The 20,421-nt window shown below is 44.6% G+C and overlaps 12 non-coding genes across 12 annotated transcripts; all 12 read right to left on the reverse strand.

Annotated features, from left to right (window-relative positions):
* Positions 1-5,235: 5,235 nt before the first annotated feature.
* On the reverse strand, positions 5,236-5,426 carry LOC141148995 (U2 spliceosomal RNA). The gene has a single exon (XR_012245309.1). It is a non-coding gene; the product is annotated as a U2 spliceosomal RNA (small nuclear RNA).
* A 1,115-nt stretch (positions 5,427-6,541) lies between these two features.
* LOC141149006 (U2 spliceosomal RNA) lies at positions 6,542-6,732 on the reverse strand. The gene has a single exon (XR_012245320.1). It is a non-coding gene; the product is annotated as a U2 spliceosomal RNA (small nuclear RNA).
* A 1,115-nt stretch (positions 6,733-7,847) lies between these two features.
* LOC141149018 (U2 spliceosomal RNA) lies at positions 7,848-8,038 on the reverse strand. The gene has a single exon (XR_012245331.1). It is a non-coding gene; the product is annotated as a U2 spliceosomal RNA (small nuclear RNA).
* Positions 8,039-9,153: 1,115 nt separating this feature from the next.
* Positions 9,154-9,344, reverse strand: LOC141149029 (U2 spliceosomal RNA). Its single transcript, XR_012245342.1, has one exon. It is a non-coding gene; the product is annotated as a U2 spliceosomal RNA (small nuclear RNA).
* Positions 9,345-10,459: 1,115 nt separating this feature from the next.
* On the reverse strand, positions 10,460-10,650 carry LOC141149041 (U2 spliceosomal RNA). Its single transcript, XR_012245353.1, has one exon. It is a non-coding gene; the product is annotated as a U2 spliceosomal RNA (small nuclear RNA).
* Positions 10,651-11,765: 1,115 nt separating this feature from the next.
* LOC141149052 (U2 spliceosomal RNA) lies at positions 11,766-11,956 on the reverse strand. Its single transcript, XR_012245364.1, has one exon. It is a non-coding gene; the product is annotated as a U2 spliceosomal RNA (small nuclear RNA).
* Positions 11,957-13,071: 1,115 nt separating this feature from the next.
* On the reverse strand, positions 13,072-13,262 carry LOC141149063 (U2 spliceosomal RNA). Its single transcript, XR_012245376.1, has one exon. It is a non-coding gene; the product is annotated as a U2 spliceosomal RNA (small nuclear RNA).
* Positions 13,263-14,377: 1,115 nt separating this feature from the next.
* LOC141149076 (U2 spliceosomal RNA) lies at positions 14,378-14,568 on the reverse strand. The gene has a single exon (XR_012245388.1). It is a non-coding gene; the product is annotated as a U2 spliceosomal RNA (small nuclear RNA).
* A 1,115-nt stretch (positions 14,569-15,683) lies between these two features.
* Positions 15,684-15,874, reverse strand: LOC141149087 (U2 spliceosomal RNA). Its single transcript, XR_012245399.1, has one exon. It is a non-coding gene; the product is annotated as a U2 spliceosomal RNA (small nuclear RNA).
* A 1,115-nt stretch (positions 15,875-16,989) lies between these two features.
* LOC141149098 (U2 spliceosomal RNA) lies at positions 16,990-17,180 on the reverse strand. Its single transcript, XR_012245410.1, has one exon. It is a non-coding gene; the product is annotated as a U2 spliceosomal RNA (small nuclear RNA).
* A 1,115-nt stretch (positions 17,181-18,295) lies between these two features.
* LOC141149111 (U2 spliceosomal RNA) lies at positions 18,296-18,486 on the reverse strand. Its single transcript, XR_012245421.1, has one exon. It is a non-coding gene; the product is annotated as a U2 spliceosomal RNA (small nuclear RNA).
* Positions 18,487-19,601: 1,115 nt separating this feature from the next.
* LOC141149122 (U2 spliceosomal RNA) lies at positions 19,602-19,792 on the reverse strand. The gene has a single exon (XR_012245432.1). It is a non-coding gene; the product is annotated as a U2 spliceosomal RNA (small nuclear RNA).
* Between the last annotated feature and the right edge of the window lie 629 nt (positions 19,793-20,421).

Consider the following 20,421-nt stretch of genomic DNA (forward strand, 5'->3'; position numbering starts at 1 on the left):
CTAATCACTTTCAAAACAAACACAACGATATTCACACCAAAAAACACGTCCAAATTCGGAAAACCCAAACCACCTTTTTCCACTCTTTTAACCAAAATTTCTCTCCTAGCTCTCTCCATTTTCGAGTTCCACAAAAAAACAAATAAAATTCTATTCAAGCTTCTCATACACATATATCCTGGTGGAAATACTACCGCAATATATAAAAATATTGGCAACACCACACTCTTAACAATTAAAATCTTCCCAAAAAAGGATAAACTCCTCAATTTCCAAAAATTCAACTTCTGCTCAACTTTTCCTTTCGCATCATCCCAACTTTCTTTCCCATCCAAACTCTCTGAAAACTTCACACCCAAAACTTTAATAGGTCCATTCACTACATTCACACCTACATCCCTACTTAAACTTCCGCCTCCAAAACCCTTACACTCACTCTTTTCCCAATTCACTTTAAACGCAGATGCACCACAAAAAATAGACACTAACAACTTCACCCGCCTCACCGAACATTCAGAATCACATAATACACACACGTCATCCATATAACCACTCACTTTCCATTCTTTTCCTCCACCTCCCGGCACTTGCACACCACGAATTACCTTATCTTTCCTCAGCATACACAACAATGGCTCAATTGCACAAATAAATGCTACAGGGGACAAAGGACACCCCTGTCGCACACCCGAAAACACATTCACTTTCCTACCCACATACCCATTCATTAAAACACAGCTATAAACACCCGCATACAAACTTCTCACTCGCCCAACAAAATCAGCCGGAAAACCCATTTTTAACAACACTCTGAACAAAAAACCATGCGACAACCTATCATAAGCCTTTTCAAAATCCAAACTTAACAAAAATACACTCTTCTTACGACCCATGCAATCCCATAGACAATCTCTTAACATACACACACACTCGTGAATCCGCCTCCCAGGTACCGCACAACACTGCTCATCCCCAATCACACTCTCTATAACATCACGCATCCTATTAGCCATAAGTTTTGCATAGATTTTATAATCACAATTAAGTAACGTTATTGGCCTCCAATTCCTCAGACTTTTCAAATCCCCTTTCTTAGGAATTAACACAACCATACCTGCACGCATACTCTCAGTCACCTCCATGTTTCCCCACATATACTTACATACATCCACAAAGTCCTTACCAATCACACCCCACATCACACGATAAAATTCTACTGGGAGGCCATCCTCCCCCGGCGTCTTATTCAAAGCCATACTACACATAACCTTCCATACCTCATCACCAGTCACCTCACCCATCACTCTCTCTCTTTCTGCTTCACTCAACTTACTCTCTAACACACTCAAAACATCATTCTCCAAACATTCATCCCTCTGTTTCACTGCATACAGATCCTCATAAAACTTAGCCACCTCTTCACACATATCCTCTCCACTCACCTCACTTCCATCTGCTCCATACACCACGCTCATACTCTGTTTCTTTCCAAAAACTTTTTTAAAGAAAAACCGAGAACATTTCTCATCCTGCTCCATCTTATCAATCTTTGCCCTAAACACTATGCTTCTCCCTCTCTCCAACAAAAACTCACTAATCTCCTTTTTTACCTCTAAAATATCCTCCTCCACCTCAACTCCTCCTTCCCTTAACTTATACAAAACGCTCAACCGCGCGTTCAGTTTAACAAAACTCTCTCTTTTAATTGCTGCATACTTGTATCCTAAATTTTTAAAGAACATTTTTGTTTGTTTCTTCACCCAGTCCCACCACTCACAAACATTCCCAAACTCATTTTTATGCTTACACCATTCTTCATACCGCCTTTCATACTCCTTTCTCACATCTTCATTCTCTAACAGTTTAACATTTAACTTCCACAATCCTCTCCCAAACACTCCATCAACTTTTATATCCAACTCACACAACATACACACATGATCTGAAAAAAGAACGTTTTCCTGCCTATAATTAACAGAAACCATATTTTTAGAAATAAAACAATAATCCAATCTGGATTGTACCCTACCACTCTCAGAAAAGAAAGTGTTCAACAAAGGATTCATGTTACACACGCGCTGCATATCACACAACCCAAAATCATTCACTAACTCCAATAATGCTTTCCCAGACACATCCACATTCACTCTCCCCACATCACAGTTCATATCACCCACAATTACCACAGGTATTCTTCCTGGAACAAAAAGCTTAATTTTTTCAGATAAATTTTTGCGCTCATTTTTTTCAACTGGCGCATAAACATTAATAACACAAAACTTTACATTCTTGTATACAAAATTAGCAAGGATACATCTCCCCACCTCAATAACCAAATAATCACTCAAAACAACCTCCCTTCCTTTAACCAAAATACCCACACCATCATTCTTATTACATGCACTCCCCGACCACACAGACGCTCCATAAGACCATTCATCCCCTTTCACACCATCCACTACCCCACATTCTTGTAAACAAAAAATAGATGCATTTTGCATAGCTAAAAACTCAAAAATAGCAGCTCTTCTTACTTTACTTTTAAACACTCTTACGTTTTGGGACACTATGGTAAATCCCATAATACTTCTACTCCTTCACCAATTACACAAAGAAATAGCCTTTGGCCTAAACCAAAGCTCACAAGAGGACAAAAAGAAAAAACATTTACAATATTATATGGTGACACTATCCAGCACCACCACTATCCTCCTCCGCCATCAGAACAGAACAGCTGGTTTCCGACCCGCTGGCTTCACCAGCCACACTCCTCATTCTGGCAGTTCTGATCTTCCTCTGAGGCTCACTAAAAACTGCATCATCACTGCCCCCACCATCCTCCCTACGACTCTTCTTTGCACCCCTATCATCCTCCGAAGAAAAATCTTCAATGTTTTCAGGACCCGAAGGGTGTTCAGGACTGTCGGGTTCCGAGATTTGCACTTCACATCCTGTTGCGTCCATTGCCTCTCCAAAAGTCATCATCTCAGGCAGCTCTGCTTCCACCACTTTCCTAGATATTCTCGCAGACACTGCCTTTTTCTCCACCTTTGCCACTTCCCTCCAGAACTCCTTTTCTTCCCTCCGCTTCTTCCTCATTTCTTCAGCAGAAGAAGAACATGGTCTCAGGGACACCTCCTCTGGCGCCGTAGAGGGAGAGGCTCTACCAGTTTCCCGCCTCCTTCCCTCTCTCTCCTCCCTCTCCAATCTTTCCAGCACTTTCAGTGCGCTTGCCATCTGCCTCCTCTCCAGCTCCTCCTCCTTCTGTTCTTTATCAGAACGTCTAGGTGCACTCATAGGACAGTCCTTATACATGTGATCACTACTCCCACAGACATCACAGGACTTGGCCTCTGGACACTGGTTGGCCATATGCCCCTCCTTTCTGCAATTTCGGCAACACTGCCCTTTAAGGCATGTTACCATGGTATGTCCGAAAGAAAAGCATCTACGGCAAAACATGGGCTGGCCTGGGTAAAAGAGGAAACCTCTATGGCCTGCAACGGAAAAATTTGATGGAGGGTGTCTAAAGCCCCCCACACTGTCAGGATCCCTTTTCAATTTCACACGGAATTTATACTGACAGTTAAAGATTCCTAGACAATTGACTTGCTTCACTCCCTTCCGCACATATTCACAGTAGCGAGAGAGGAAGCACTCCAGCAGCTCAGGGTCTGTAAAAGGGTTATAGACAGTCACAGTCACCTCCTTTTCTTGCAGACCAAACAAAGGTTCCCATCTAACTCCTTCCAAGCAGGGGTCACTAGAGTGACCACGGAGCCATTCAAAGACATTAAGGCAAACATCCTGGTCCATAAAGGTAACGTCATAATTACCTTGACGTGAAAATTCGTTGACACTGAAGATCTCAGAACGTCTTGCTCCAGCTTTGCCTTCAACGATGTATTGGACAATGAAAACCACGTTGTTCTTGTTCTGGTCAGATGGATCCACGGACAAACGGATGGTGTTCTTCACAAAAGACATCTTGGATTCTGTCGGTATGGAATACCACAGGAAAAAGCAGAAAATCCTCCACAAAAGGGTCCGGATTCCTCCAGGAGACTCGCACCAATCAAGGTACAGTCATACGATCGCAGCCAAAAGGCCGAGAAGCGATAACCAGAATTGGTTTCAAACTACGGAGCCACCCAAGGATCCTAAAAAGTCCATTTGTGGAGATGAGCTCCTGGACTCCCGTTAAGAAGACATGTTGTCAACCTCTAGATCCCTTACATGCCTGCACTTTTCGGCTTGCTGCTGCTGCAATCCACGCGTTTTAGATCTGCATAACTCCACCTCTTTAAACACAGCACCTTCACCCCCTGCTGTTCCCACCCGCCTCAACACCGTTGGAAGGGAGGAGAACCAATTAAGGCGGGGGGTGGGGTGGAACGAGCAGCTGTCTACCCTTAGCAGGAGGGCTCCTGATTACATACCTCTCCTGCTGCTGCTGCTGCTGGCTGTCCAGCAGCAGACTGAAGGTGGCTGCTGCTGTGCACAGGTATATAAAGGCTCAGAGCCTATTATGACACGCGCAGCCAGCGTTCCATTGCCACATTCCATCTACTGCAGGCAGGATACCTGGCTGGCTGAATGTCGCTGAGAAGCTCACAGAGACCGCCATAAGCAACAGTTTAACAGAATGCCACAGACTAATCAACCAAACTTTTTGGGTTGGGTTCTCTTTTATAGTCTGCAGGCATTAAATGAAAGAAGTCAGTGTTCCAGCAGAAGGAGACAACGTTTCAGAAAAGGCATTGTAGCAAACCAAAAAAGAAATTTTAAGCGCAGCAGAGTAACCAGCGCACATACCTGTTAGCTCAGGTGAGTTTAAAAGGCTGCTGTTGATAACAAGGGCATTTGCTAAATAGATGGTGTGTGTGCAACAATATACTGAAAGGTCAATTATATTGTGCAGCTTATCTCACCACCTGTAGTTATTTAGGTGAAAGCTCCAAAATGCTTGCCTAATATGTCTGTTTATCCAAAAGGAAGTAAAAAGGGAGAGCTAGAAAGGTAGCATTGCATCACATTACATGGCAATGCAATGCACAGTTGCTGAAGTTGAACCAAAATGAGCTTGTAATTTGGCTTCTGCAACTTTGAACATGAAAAATCCAATGAGGAGAAGAAAAGCAGAGCCAAAGAGTCCATCCCAAAATCCGACAAACAAGCAAAATGAACAAAAAACATTGAATTCAATTCTTTCTGATTTTAGAAACTGCATTAAAGAAGGGGTGCACCGGTCCTGGAGATACTGCAATACCAGGTCAATGCGTGGAGTGGACAGAGCAAGCTCTTTTTCCATCTCCCTGTTCTAAAAATCCATTTAATATATGGTCCCCAGATAGGGGACGTATCAGATATTAAACTGATAAGAACAGATACTACACTTGATCTTAGCCAAAAGGCCGAGAAGCGATAACCAGAATTGGTTTCAAACTACGGAGCCACCCAAGGATCCTAAAAAGTCCATTTGTGGAGATGAGCTCCTGGACTCCCGTTAAGAAGACATGTTGTCAACCTCTAGATCCCTTACATGCCTGCACTTTTCGGCTTGCTGCTGCTGCAATCCACGCGTTTTAGATCTGCATAACTCCACCTCTTTAAACACAGCACCTTCACCCCCTGCTGTTCCCACCCGCCTCAACACCGTTGGAAGGGAGGAGAACCAATTAAGGCGGGGGGTGGGGTGGAACGAGCAGCTGTCTACCCTTAGCAGGAGGGCTCCTGATTACATACCTCTCCTGCTGCTGCTGCTGCTGGCTGTCCAGCAGCAGACTGAAGGTGGCTGCTGCTGTGCACAGGTATATAAAGGCTCAGAGCCTATTATGACACGCGCAGCCAGCGTTCCATTGCCACATTCCATCTACTGCAGGCAGGATACCTGGCTGGCTGAATGTCGCTGAGAAGCTCACAGAGACCGCCATAAGCAACAGTTTAACAGAATGCCACAGACTAATCAACCAAACTTTTTGGGTTGGGTTCTCTTTTATAGTCTGCAGGCATTAAATGAAAGAAGTCAGTGTTCCAGCAGAAGGAGACAACGTTTCAGAAAAGGCATTGTAGCAAACCAAAAAAGAAATTTTAAGCGCAGCAGAGTAACCAGCGCACATACCTGTTAGCTCAGGTGAGTTTAAAAGGCTGCTGTTGATAACAAGGGCATTTGCTAAATAGATGGTGTGTGTGCAACAATATACTGAAAGGTCAATTATATTGTGCAGCTTATCTCACCACCTGTAGTTATTTAGGTGAAAGCTCCAAAATGCTTGCCTAATATGTCTGTTTATCCAAAAGGAAGTAAAAAGGGAGAGCTAGAAAGATAGCATTGCATCACATTACATGGCAATGCAATGCACAGTTGCTGAAGTTGAACCAAAATGAGCTTGTAATCTGGCTTCTGCAACTTTGAACATGAAAAATCCAATGAGGAGAAGAAAAGCAGAGCCAAAGAGTCCATCCCAAAATCCGACAAACAAGCAAAATGAACAAAAAACATTGAATTCAATTCTTTCTGATTTTAGAAACTGCATTAAAGAAGGGGTGCACCGGTCCTGGAGATACTGCAATACCAGGTCAATGCGTGGAGTGGACAGAGCAAGCTCTTTTTCCATCTCCCTGTTCTAAAAATCCATTTAATATATGGTCCCCAGATAGGGGACGTATCAGATATTAAACTGATAAGAACAGATACTACACTTGATCTTAGCCAAAAGGCCGAGAAGCGATAACCAGAATTGGTTTCAAACTACGGAGCCACCCAAGGATCCTAAAAAGTCCATTTGTGGAGATGAGCTCCTGGACTCCCGTTAAGAAGACATGTTGTCAACCTCTAGATCCCTTACATGCCTGCACTTTTCGGCTTGCTGCTGCTGCAATCCACGCGTTTTAGATCTGCATAACTCCACCTCTTTAAACACAGCACCTTCACCCCCTGCTGTTCCCACCCGCCTCAACACCGTTGGAAGGGAGGAGAACCAATTAAGGCGGGGGGTGGGGTGGAACGAGCAGCTGTCTACCCTTAGCAGGAGGGCTCCTGATTACATACCTCTCCTGCTGCTGCTGCTGCTGGCTGTCCAGCAGCAGACTGAAGGTGGCTGCTGCTGTGCACAGGTATATAAAGGCTCAGAGCCTATTATGACACGCGCAGCCAGCGTTCCATTGCCACATTCCATCTACTGCAGGCAGGATACCTGGCTGGCTGAATGTCGCTGAGAAGCTCACAGAGACCGCCATAAGCAACAGTTTAACAGAATGCCACAGACTAATCAACCAAACTTTTTGGGTTGGGTTCTCTTTTATAGTCTGCAGGCATTAAATGAAAGAAGTCAGTGTTCCAGCAGAAGGAGACAACGTTTCAGAAAAGGCATTGTAGCAAACCAAAAAAGAAATTTTAAGCGCAGCAGAGTAACCAGCGCACATACCTGTTAGCTCAGGTGAGTTTAAAAGGCTGCTGTTGATAACAAGGGCATTTGCTAAATAGATGGTGTGTGTGCAACAATATACTGAAAGGTCAATTATATTGTGCAGCTTATCTCACCACCTGTAGTTATTTAGGTGAAAGCTCCAAAATGCTTGCCTAATATGTCTGTTTATCCAAAAGGAAGTAAAAAGGGAGAGCTAGAAAGATAGCATTGCATCACATTACATGGCAATGCAATGCACAGTTGCTGAAGTTGAACCAAAATGAGCTTGTAATCTGGCTTCTGCAACTTTGAACATGAAAAATCCAATGAGGAGAAGAAAAGCAGAGCCAAAGAGTCCATCCCAAAATCCGACAAACAAGCAAAATGAACAAAAAACATTGAATTCAATTCTTTCTGATTTTAGAAACTGCATTAAAGAAGGGGTGCACCGGTCCTGGAGATACTGCAATACCAGGTCAATGCGTGGAGTGGACAGAGCAAGCTCTTTTTCCATCTCCCTGTTCTAAAAATCCATTTAATATATGGTCCCCAGATAGGGGACGTATCAGATATTAAACTGATAAGAACAGATACTACACTTGATCTTAGCCAAAAGGCCGAGAAGCGATAACCAGAATTGGTTTCAAACTACGGAGCCACCCAAGGATCCTAAAAAGTCCATTTGTGGAGATGAGCTCCTGGACTCCCGTTAAGAAGACATGTTGTCAACCTCTAGATCCCTTACATGCCTGCACTTTTCGGCTTGCTGCTGCTGCAATCCACGCGTTTTAGATCTGCATAACTCCACCTCTTTAAACACAGCACCTTCACCCCCTGCTGTTCCCACCCGCCTCAACACCGTTGGAAGGGAGGAGAACCAATTAAGGCGGGGGGTGGGGTGGAACGAGCAGCTGTCTACCCTTAGCAGGAGGGCTCCTGATTACATACCTCTCCTGCTGCTGCTGCTGCTGGCTGTCCAGCAGCAGACTGAAGGTGGCTGCTGCTGTGCACAGGTATATAAAGGCTCAGAGCCTATTATGACACGCGCAGCCAGCGTTCCATTGCCACATTCCATCTACTGCAGGCAGGATACCTGGCTGGCTGAATGTCGCTGAGAAGCTCACAGAGACCGCCATAAGCAACAGTTTAACAGAATGCCACAGACTAATCAACCAAACTTTTTGGGTTGGGTTCTCTTTTATAGTCTGCAGGCATTAAATGAAAGAAGTCAGTGTTCCAGCAGAAGGAGACAACGTTTCAGAAAAGGCATTGTAGCAAACCAAAAAAGAAATTTTAAGCGCAGCAGAGTAACCAGCGCACATACCTGTTAGCTCAGGTGAGTTTAAAAGGCTGCTGTTGATAACAAGGGCATTTGCTAAATAGATGGTGTGTGTGCAACAATATACTGAAAGGTCAATTATATTGTGCAGCTTATCTCACCACCTGTAGTTATTTAGGTGAAAGCTCCAAAATGCTTGCCTAATATGTCTGTTTATCCAAAAGGAAGTAAAAAGGGAGAGCTAGAAAGATAGCATTGCATCACATTACATGGCAATGCAATGCACAGTTGCTGAAGTTGAACCAAAATGAGCTTGTAATCTGGCTTCTGCAACTTTGAACATGAAAAATCCAATGAGGAGAAGAAAAGCAGAGCCAAAGAGTCCATCCCAAAATCCGACAAACAAGCAAAATGAACAAAAAACATTGAATTCAATTCTTTCTGATTTTAGAAACTGCATTAAAGAAGGGGTGCACCGGTCCTGGAGATACTGCAATACCAGGTCAATGCGTGGAGTGGACAGAGCAAGCTCTTTTTCCATCTCCCTGTTCTAAAAATCCATTTAATATATGGTCCCCAGATAGGGGACGTATCAGATATTAAACTGATAAGAACAGATACTACACTTGATCTTAGCCAAAAGGCCGAGAAGCGATAACCAGAATTGGTTTCAAACTACGGAGCCACCCAAGGATCCTAAAAAGTCCATTTGTGGAGATGAGCTCCTGGACTCCCGTTAAGAAGACATGTTGTCAACCTCTAGATCCCTTACATGCCTGCACTTTTCGGCTTGCTGCTGCTGCAATCCACGCGTTTTAGATCTGCATAACTCCACCTCTTTAAACACAGCAACTTCACCCCCTGCTGTTCCCACCCGCCTCAACACCGTTGGAAGGGAGGAGAACCAATTAAGGCGGGGGGTGGGGTGGAACGAGCAGCTGTCTACCCTTAGCAGGAGGGCTCCTGATTACATACCTCTCCTGCTGCTGCTGCTGCTGGCTGTCCAGCAGCAGACTGAAGGTGGCTGCTGCTGTGCACAGGTATATAAAGGCTCAGAGCCTATTATGACACGCGCAGCCAGCGTTCCATTGCCACATTCCATCTACTGCAGGCAGGATACCTGGCTGGCTGAATGTCGCTGAGAAGCTCACAGAGCCCGCCATAAGCAACAGTTTAACAGAATGCCACAGACTAATCAACCAAACTTTTTGGGTTGGGTTCTCTTTTATAGTCTGCAGGCATTAAATGAAAGAAGTCAGTGTTCCAGCAGAAGGAGACAACGTTTCAGAAAAGGCATTGTAGCAAACCAAAAAAGAAATTTTAAGCGCAGCAGAGTAACCAGCGCACATACCTGTTAGCTCAGGTGAGTTTAAAAGGCTGCTGTTGATAACAAGGGCATTTGCTAAATAGATGGTGTGTGTGCAACAATATACTGAAAGGTCAATTATATTGTGCAGCTTATCTCACCACCTGTAGTTATTTAGGTGAAAGCTCCAAAATGCTTGCCTAATATGTCCGTTTATCCAAAAGGAAGTAAAAAGGGAGAGCTAGAAAGATAGCATTGCATCACATTACATGGCAATGCAATGCACAGTTGCTGAAGTTGAACCAAAATGAGCTTGTAATCTGGCTTCTGCAACTTTGAACATGAAAAATCCAATGAGGAGAAGAAAAGCAGAGCCAAAGAGTCCATCCCAAAATCCGACAAACAAGCAAAATGAACAAAAAACATTGAATTCAATTCTTTCTGATTTTAGAAACTGCATTAAAGAAGGGGTGCACCGGTCCTGGAGATACTGCAATACCAGGTCAATGCGTGGAGTGGACAGAGCAAGCTCTTTTTCCATCTCCCTGTTCTAAAAATCCATTTAATATATGGTCCCCAGATAGGGGACGTATCAGATATTAAACTGATAAGAACAGATACTACACTTGATCTTAGCCAAAAGGCCGAGAAGCGATAACCAGAATTGGTTTCAAACTACGGAGCCACCCAAGGATCCTAAAAAGTCCATTTGTGGAGATGAGCTCCTGGACTCCCGTTAAGAAGACATGTTGTCAACCTCTAGATCCCTTACATGCCTGCACTTTTCGGCTTGCTGCTGCTGCAATCCACGCGTTTTAGATCTGCATAACTCCACCTCTTTAAACACAGCACCTTCACCCCCTGCTGTTCCCACCCGCCTCAACACCGTTGGAAGGGAGGAGAACCAATTAAGGCGGGGGGTGGGGTGGAACGAGCAGCTGTCTACCCTTAGCAGGAGGGCTCCTGATTACATACCTCTCCTGCTGCTGCTGCTGCTGGCTGTCCAGCAGCAGACTGAAGGTGGCTGCTGCTGTGCACAGGTATATAAAGGCTCAGAGCCTATTATGACACGCGCAGCCAGCGTTCCATTGCCACATTCCATCTACTGCAGGCAGGATACCTGGCTGGCTGAATGTCGCTGAGAAGCTCACAGAGACCGCCATAAGCAACAGTTTAACAGAATGCCACAGACTAATCAACCAAACTTTTTGGGTTGGGTTCTCTTTTATAGTCTGCAGGCATTAAATGAAAGAAGTCAGTGTTCCAGCAGAAGGAGACAACGTTTCAGAAAAGGCATTGTAGCAAACCAAAAAAGAAATTTTAAGCGCAGCAGAGTAACCAGCGCACATACCTGTTAGCTCAGGTGAGTTTAAAAGGCTGCTGTTGATAACAAGGGCATTTGCTAAATAGATGGTGTGTGTGCAACAATATACTGAAAGGTCAATTATATTGTGCAGCTTATCTCACCACCTGTAGTTATTTAGGTGAAAGCTCCAAAATGCTTGCCTAATATGTCTGTTTATCCAAAAGGAAGTAAAAAGGGAGAGCTAGAAAGATAGCATTGCATCACATTACATGGCAATGCAATGCACAGTTGCTGAAGTTGAAGCAAAATGAGCTTGTAATCTGGCTTCTGCAACTTTGAACATGAAAAATCCAATGAGGAGAAGAAAAGCAGAGCCAAAGAGTCCATCCCAAAATCCGACAAACAAGCAAAATGAACAAAAAACATTGAATTCAATTCTTTCTGATTTTAGAAACTGCATTAAAGAAGGGGTGCACCGGTCCTGGAGATACTGCAATACCAGGTCAATGCGTGGAGTGGACAGAGCAAGCTCTTTTTCCATCTCCCTGTTCTAAAAATCCATTTAATATATGGTCCCCAGATAGGGGACGTATCAGATATTAAACTGATAAGAACAGATACTACACTTGATCTTAGCCAAAAGGCCGAGAAGCGATAACCAGAATTGGTTTCAAACTACGGAGCCACCCAAGGATCCTAAAAAGTCCATTTGTGGAGATGAGCTCCTGGACTCCCGTTAAGAAGACATGTTGTCAACCTCTAGATCCCTTACATGCCTGCACTTTTCGGCTTGCTGCTGCTGCAATCCACGCGTTTTAGATCTGCATAACTCCACCTCTTTAAACACAGCACCTTCACCCCCTGCTGTTCCCACCCGCCTCAACACCGTTGGAAGGGAGGAGAACCAATTAAGGCGGGGGGTGGGGTGGAACGAGCAGCTGTCTACCCTTAGCAGGAGGGCTCCTGATTACATACCTCTCCTGCTGCTGCTGCTGCTGGCTGTCCAGCAGCAGACTGAAGGTGGCTGCTGCTGTGCACAGGTATATAAAGGCTCAGAGCCTATTATGACACGCGCAGCCAGCGTTCCATTGCCACATTCCATCTACTGCAGGCAGGATACCTGGCTGGCTGAATGTCGCTGAGAAGCTCACAGAGACCGCCATAAGCAACAGTTTAACAGAATGCCACAGACTAATCAACCAAACTTTTTGGGTTGGGTTCTCTTTTATAGTCTGCAGGCATTAAATGAAAGAAGTCAGTGTTCCAGCAGAAGGAGACAACGTTTCAGAAAAGGCATTGTAGCAAACCAAAAAAGAAATTTTAAGCGCAGCAGAGTAACCAGCGCACATACCTGTTAGCTCAGGTGAGTTTAAAAGGCTGCTGTTGATAACAAGGGCATTTGCTAAATAGATGGTGTGTGTGCAACAATATACTGAAAGGTCAATTATATTGTGCAGCTTATCTCACCACCTGTAGTTATTTAGGTGAAAGCTCCAAAATGCTTGCCTAATATGTCTGTTTATCCAAAAGGAAGTAAAAAGGGAGAGCTAGAAAGATAGCATTGCATCACATTACATGGCAATGCAATGCACAGTTGCTGAAGTTGAACCAAAATGAGCTTGTAATCTGGCTTCTGCAACTTTGAACATGAAAAATCCAATGAGGAGAAGAAAAGCAGAGCCAAAGAGTCCATCCCAAAATCCGACAAACAAGCAAAATGAACAAAAAACATTGAATTCAATTCTTTCTGATTTTAGAAACTGCATTAAAGAAGGGGTGCACCGGTCCTGGAGATACTGCAATACCAGGTCAATGCGTGGAGTGGACAGAGCAAGCTCTTTTTCCATCTCCCTGTTCTAAAAATCCATTTAATATATGGTCCCCAGATAGGGGACGTATCAGATATTAAACTGATAAGAACAGATACTACACTTGATCTTAGCCAAAAGGCCGAGAAGCGATAACCAGAATTGTTTTCAAACTACGGAGCCACCCAAGGATCCTAAAAAGTCCATTTGTGGAGATGAGCTCCTGGACTCCCGTTAAGAAGACATGTTGTCAACCTCTAGATCCCTTACATGCCTGCACTTTTCGGCTTGCTGCTGCTGCAATCCACGCGTTTTAGATCTGCATAACTCCACCTCTTTAAACACAGCACCTTCACTCCCTGCTGTTCCCACCCGCCTCAACACCGTTGGAAGGGAGGAGAACCAATTAAGGCGGGGGGTGGGGTGGAACGAGCAGCTGTCTACCCTTAGCAGGAGGGCTCCTGATTACATACCTCTCCTGCTGCTGCTGCTGCTGGCTGTCCAGCAGCAGACTGAAGGTGGCTGCTGCTGTGCACAGGTATATAAAGGCTCAGAGCCTATTATGACACGCGCAGCCAGCGTTCCATTGCCACATTCCATCTACTGCAGGCAGGATACCTGGCTGGCTGAATGTCGCTGAGAAGCTCACAGAGACCGCCATAAGCAACAGTTTAACAGAATGCCACAGACTAATCAACCAAACTTTTTGGGTTGGGTTCTCTTTTATAGTCTGCAGGCATTAAATGAAAGAAGTCAGTGTTCCAGCAGAAGGAGACAACGTTTCAGAAAAGGCATTGTAGCAAACCAAAAAAGAAATTTTAAGCGCAGCAGAGTAACCAGCGCACATACCTGTTAGCTCAGGTGAGTTTAAAAGGCTGCTGTTGATAACAAGGGCATTTGCTAAATAGATGGTGTGTGTGCAACAATATACTGAAAGGTCAATTATATTGTGCAGCTTATCTCACCACCTGTAGTTATTTAGGTGAAAGCTCCAAAATGCTTGCCTAATATGTCCGTTTATCCAAAAGGAAGTAAAAAGGGAGAGCTAGAAAGATAGCATTGCATCACATTACATGGCAATGCAATGCACAGTTGCTGAAGTTGAACCAAAATGAGCTTGTAATCTGGCTTCTGCAACTTTGAACATGAAAAATCCAATGAGGAGAAGAAAAGCAGAGCCAAAGAGTCCATCCCAAAATCGGACAAACAAGCAAAATGAACAAAAAACATTGAATTCAATTCTTTCTGATTTTAGAAACTGCATTAAAGAAGGGGTGCACCGGTCCTGGAGATACTGCAATACCAGGTCAATGCGTGGAGTGGACAGAGCAAGCTCTTTTTCCATCTCCCTGTTCTAAAAATCCATTTAATATATGGTCCCCAGATAGGGGACGTATCAGATATTAAACTGATAAGAACAGATACTACACTTGATCTTAGCCAAAAGGCCGAGAAGCGATAACCAGAATTGGTTTCAAACTACGGAGCCACCCAAGGATCCTAAAAAGTCCATTTGTGGAGATGAGCTCCTGGACTCCCGTTAAGAAGACATGTTGTCAACCTCTAGATCCCTTACATGCCTGCACTTTTCGGCTTGCTGCTGCTGCAATCCACGCGTTTTAGATCTGCATAACTCCACCTCTTTAAACACAGCACCTTCACCCCCTGCTGTTCCCACCCGCCTCAACACCGTTGGAAGGGAGGAGAACCAATTAAGGCGGGGGGTGGGGTGGAACGAGCAGCTGTCTACCCTTAGCAGGAGGGCTCCTGATTACATACCTCTCCTGCTGCTGCTGCTGCTGGCTGTCCAGCAGCAGACTGAAGGTGGCTGCTGCTGTGCACAGGTATATAAAGGCTCAGAGCCTATTATGACACGCGCAGCCAGCGTTCCATTGCCACATTCCATCTACTGCAGGCAGGATACCTGGCTGGCTGAATGTCGCTGAGAAGCTCACAGAGACCGCCATAAGCAACAGTTTAACAGAATGCCACAGACTAATCAACCAAACTTTTTGGGTTGGGTTCTCTTTTATAGTCTGCAGGCATTAAATGAAAGAAGTCAGTGTTCCAGCAGAAGGAGACAACGTTTCAGAAAAGGCATTGTAGCAAACCAAAAAAGAAATTTTAAGCGCAGCAGAGTAACCAGCGCACATACCTGTTAGCTCAGGTGAGTTTAAAAGGCTGCTGTTGATAACAAGGGCATTTGCTAAATAGATGGTGTGTGTGCAACAATATACTGAAAGGTCAATTATATTGTGCAGCTTATCTCACCACCTGTAGTTATTTAGGTGAAAGCTCCAAAATGCTTGCCTAATATGTCTGTTTATCCAAAAGGAAGTAAAAAGGGAGAGCTAGAAAGATAGCATTGCATCACATTACATGGCAATGCAATGCACAGTTGCTGAAGTTGAACCAAAATGAGCTTGTAATCTGGCTTCTGCAACTTTGAACATGAAAAATCCAATGAGGAGAAGAAAAGCAGAGCCAAAGAGTCCATCCCAAAATCCGACAAACAAGCAAAATGAACAAAAAACATTGAATTCAATTCTTTCTGATTTTAGAAACTGCATTAAAGAAGGGGTGCACCGGTCCTGGAGATACTGCAATACCAGGTCAATGCGTGGAGTGGACAGAGCAAGCTCTTTTTCCATCTCCCTGTTCTAAAAATCCATTTAATATATGGTCCCCAGATAGGGGACGTATCAGATATTAAACTGATAAGAACAGATACTACACTTGATCTTAGCCAAAAGGCCGAGAAGCGATAACCAGAATTGGTTTCAAACTACGGAGCCACCCAAGGATCCTAAAAAGTCCATTTGTGGAGATGAGCTCCTGGACTCCCGTTAAGAAGACATGTTGTCAACCTCTAGATCCCTTACATGCCTGCACTTTTCGGCTTGCTGCTGCTGCAATCCACGCGTTTTAGATCTGCATAACTCCACCTCTTTAAACACAGCACCTTCACCCCCTGCTGTTCCCACCCGCCTCAACACCGTTGGAAGGGAGGAGAACCAATTAAGGCGGGGGGTGGGGTGGAACGAGCAGCTGTCTACCCTTAGCAGGAGGGCTCCTGATTACATACCTCTCCTGCTGCTGCTGCTGCTGGCTGTCCAGCAGCAGACTGAAGGTGGCTGCTGCTGTGCACAGGTATATAAAGGCTCAGAGCCTATTATGACACGCGCAGCCAGCGTTCCATTGCCACATTCCATCTACTGCAGGCAGGATACCTGGCTGGCTGAATGTCGCTGAGAAGCTCACAGAGACCGCCATAAGCAACAGTTTAACAGAATGCCACAGACTAATCAACCAAACTTTTTGGGTTGGGTTCTCTTTTATAGTCTGCAGGCATTAAATGAAAGAAGTCAGTGTTCCAGCAGAAGGAGACAACGTTTCAGAAAAGGCATTGTAGCAAACCAAAAAATAAATTTTAAGCGCAGCAGAGTAACCAGCGCACATACCTGTTAGCTCAGGTGAGTTTAAAAGGCTGCTGTTGATAACAAGGGCATTTGCTAAATAGATGGTGTGTGTGCAACAATATACTGAAAGGTCAATTATATTGTGCAGCTTATCTCACCACCTGTAGTTATTTAGGTGAAAGCTCCAAAATGCTTGCCTAATATGTCTGTTTATCCAAAAGGAAGTAAAAAGGGAGAGCTAGAAAGATAGCATTGCATCACATTACATGGCAATGCAATGCACAGTTGCTGAAGTTGAACCAAAATGAGCTTGTAATCTGGCTTCTGCAACTTTGAACATGAAAAATCCAATGAGGAGAAGAAAAGCAGAGCCAAAGAGTCCATCCCAAAATCCGACAAACAAGCAAAATGAACAAAAAACATTGAATTCAATTCTTTCTGATTTTAGAAACTGCATTAAAGAAGGGGTGCACCGGTCCTGGAGATACTGCAATACCAGGTCAATGCGTGGAGTGGACAGAGCAAGCTCTTTTTCCATCTCCCTGTTCTAAAAATCCATTTAATATATGGTCCCCAGATAGGGGACGTATCAGATATTAAACTGATAAGAACAGATACTACACTTGATCTTAGCCAAAAGGCCGAGAAGCGATAACCAGAATTGGTTTCAAACTACGGAGCCACCCAAGGATCCTAAAAAGTCCATTTGTGGAGATGAGCTCCTGGACTCCCGTTAAGAAGACATGTTGTCAACCTCTAGATCCCTTACATGCCTGCACTTTTCGGCTTGCTGCTGCTGCAATCCACGCGTTTTAGATCTGCATAACTCCACCTCTTTAAACACAGCACCTTCACCCCCTGCTGTTCCCACCCGCCTCAACACCGTTGGAAGGGAGGAGAACCAATTAAGGCGGGGGGTGGGGTGGAACGAGCAGCTGTCTACCCTTAGCAGGAGGGCTCCTGATTACATACCTCTCCTGCTGCTGCTGCTGCTGGCTGTCCAGCAGCAGACTGAAGGTGGCTGCTGCTGTGCACAGGTATATAAAGGCTCAGAGCCTATTATGACACGCGCAGCCAGCGTTCCATTGCCACATTCCATCTACTGCAGGCAGGATACCTGGCTGGCTGAATGTCGCTGAGAAGCTCACAGAGACCGCCATAAGCAACAGTTTAACAGAATGCCACAGACTAATCAACCAAACTTTTTGGGTTGGGTTCTCTTTTATAGTCTGCAGGCATTAAATGAAAGAAGTCAGTGTTCCAGCAGAAGGAGACAACGTTTCAGAAAAGGCATTGTAGCAAACCAAAAAAGAAATTTTAAGCGCAGCAGAGTAACCAGCGCACATACCTGTTAGCTCAGGTGAGTTTAAAAGGCTGCTGTTGATAACAAGGGCATTTGCTAAATAGATGGTGTGTGTGCAACAATATACTGAAAGGTCAATTATATTGTGCAGCTTATCTCACCACCTGTAGTTATTTAGGTGAAAGCTCCAAAATGCTTGCCTAATATGTCTGTTTATCCAAAAGGAAGTAAAAAGGGAGAGCTAGAAAGATAGCATTGCATCACATTACATGGCAATGCAATGCACAGTTGCTGAAGTTGAACCAAAATGAGCTTGTAATCTGGCTTCTGCAACTTTGAACATGAAAAATCCAATGAGGAGAAGAAAAGCAGAGCCAAAGAGTCCATCCCAAAATCCGACAAACAAGCAAAATGAACAAAAAACATTGAATTCAATTCTTTCTGATTTTAGAAACTGCATTAAAGAAGGGGTGCACCGGTCCTGGAGATACTGCAATACCAGGTCAATGCGTGGAGTGGACAGAGCAAGCTCTTTTTCCATCTCCCTGTTCTAAAAATCCATTTAATATATGGTCCCCAGATAGGGGACGTATCAGATATTAAACTGATAAGAACAGATACTACACTTGATCTTAGCCAAAAGGCCGAGAAGCGATAACCAGAATTGTTTTCAAACTACGGAGCCACCCAAGGATCCTAAAAAGTCCATTTGTGGAGATGAGCTCCTGGACTCCCGTTAAGAAGACATGTTGTCAACCTCTAGATCCCTTACATGCCTGCACTTTTCGGCTTGCTGCTGCTGCAATCCACGCGTTTTAGATCTGCATAACTCCACCTCTTTAAACACAGCACCTTCACTCCCTGCTGTTCCCACCCGCCTCAACACCGTTGGAAGGGAGGAGAACCAATTAAGGCGGGGGGTGGGGTGGAACGAGCAGCTGTCTACCCTTAGCAGGAGGGCTCCTGATTACATACCTCTCCTGCTGCTGCTGCTGCTGGCTGTCCAGCAGCAGACTGAAGGTGGCTGCTGCTGTGCACAGGTATATAAAGGCTCAGAGCCTATTATGACACGCGCAGCCAGCGTTCCATTGCCACATTCCATCTACTGCAGGCAGGATACCTGGCTGGCTGAATGTCGCTGAGAAGCTCACAGAGACCGCCATAAGCAACAGTTTAACAGAATGCCACAGACTAATCAACCAAACTTTTTGGGTTGGGTTCTCTTTTATAGTCTGCAGGCATTAAATGAAAGAAGTCAGTGTTCCAGCAGAAGGAGACAACGTTTCAGAAAAGGCATTGAGGCAAACCAAAAAAGAAATTTTAAGCGCAGCAGAGTAACCAGCGCACATACCTGTTAGCTCAGCTGAGTTTAAAAGGCTGCTGTTGATAACAAGGGCATTTGCTAAATAGATGGTGTGTGTGCAACAATATACTGAAAGGTCAATTATATTGTGCAGCTTATCTCACCACCTGTAGTTATTTAGGTGAAAGCTCCAAAATGCTTGCCTAATATGTCTGTTTATCCAAAAGGAAGTAAAAAGGGAGAGCTAGAAAGATAGCATTGCATCACATTACATGGCAATGCAATGCACAGTTGCTGAAGTTGAACCAAAATGAGCTTGTAATCTGGCTTCTGCAACTTTGAACATGAAAAATCCAATGAGGAGAAGAAAAGCAGAGCCAAAGAGTCCATCCCAAAATCCGACAAACAAGCAAAATGAACAAAAAACATTGAATTCAATTCTTTCTGATTTTAGAAACTGCATTAAAGAAGGGGTGCACCGGTCCTGGAGATACTGCAATACCAGGTCAATGCGTGGAGTGGACAGAGCAAGCTCTTTTTCCATCTCCCTGTTCTAAAAATCCATTTAATATATGGTCCCCAGATAGGGGACGTATCAGATATTAAACTGATAAGAACAGATACTACACTTGATCTTAGCCAAAAGGCCGAGAAGCGATAACCAGAATTGGTTTCAAACTACGGAGCCACCCAAGGATCCTAAAAAGTCCATTTGTGGAGATGAGCTCCTGGACTCCCGTTAAGAAGACATGTTGTCAACCTCTAGATCCCTTACATGCCTGCACTTTTCGGCTTGCTGCTGCTGCAATCCACGCGTTTTAGATCTGCATAACTCCACCTCTTTAAACACAGCACCTTCACCCCCTGCTGTTCCCACCCGCCTCAACACCGTTGGAAGGGAGGAGAACCAATTAAGGCGGGGGGTGGGGTGGAACGAGCAGCTGTCTACCCTTAGCAGGAGGGCTCCTGATTACATACCTCTCCTGCTGCTGCTGCTGCTGGCTGTCCAGCAGCAGACTGAAGGTGGCTGCTGCTGTGCACAGGTATATAAAGGCTCAGAGCCTATTATGACACGCGCAGCCAGCGTTCCATTGCCACATTCCATCTACTGCAGGCAGGATACCTGGCTGGCTGAATGTCGCTGAGAAGCTCACAGAGACCGCCATAAGCAACAGTTTAACAGAATGCCACAGACTAATCAACCAAACTTTTTGGGTTGGGTTCTCTTTTATAGTCTGCAGGCATTAAATGAAAGAAGTCAGTGTTCCAGCAGAAGGAGACAACGTTT

Source organism: Phyllobates terribilis, unplaced genomic scaffold (genome assembly GCF_046119375.1).
Source record: "Phyllobates terribilis strain yellow unplaced genomic scaffold, ASM4611937v1 Scaffold_5__5_contigs__length_657084704, whole genome shotgun sequence".
Classification (NCBI taxonomy): Eukaryota; Metazoa; Chordata; class Amphibia; order Anura; family Dendrobatidae; genus Phyllobates; species Phyllobates terribilis.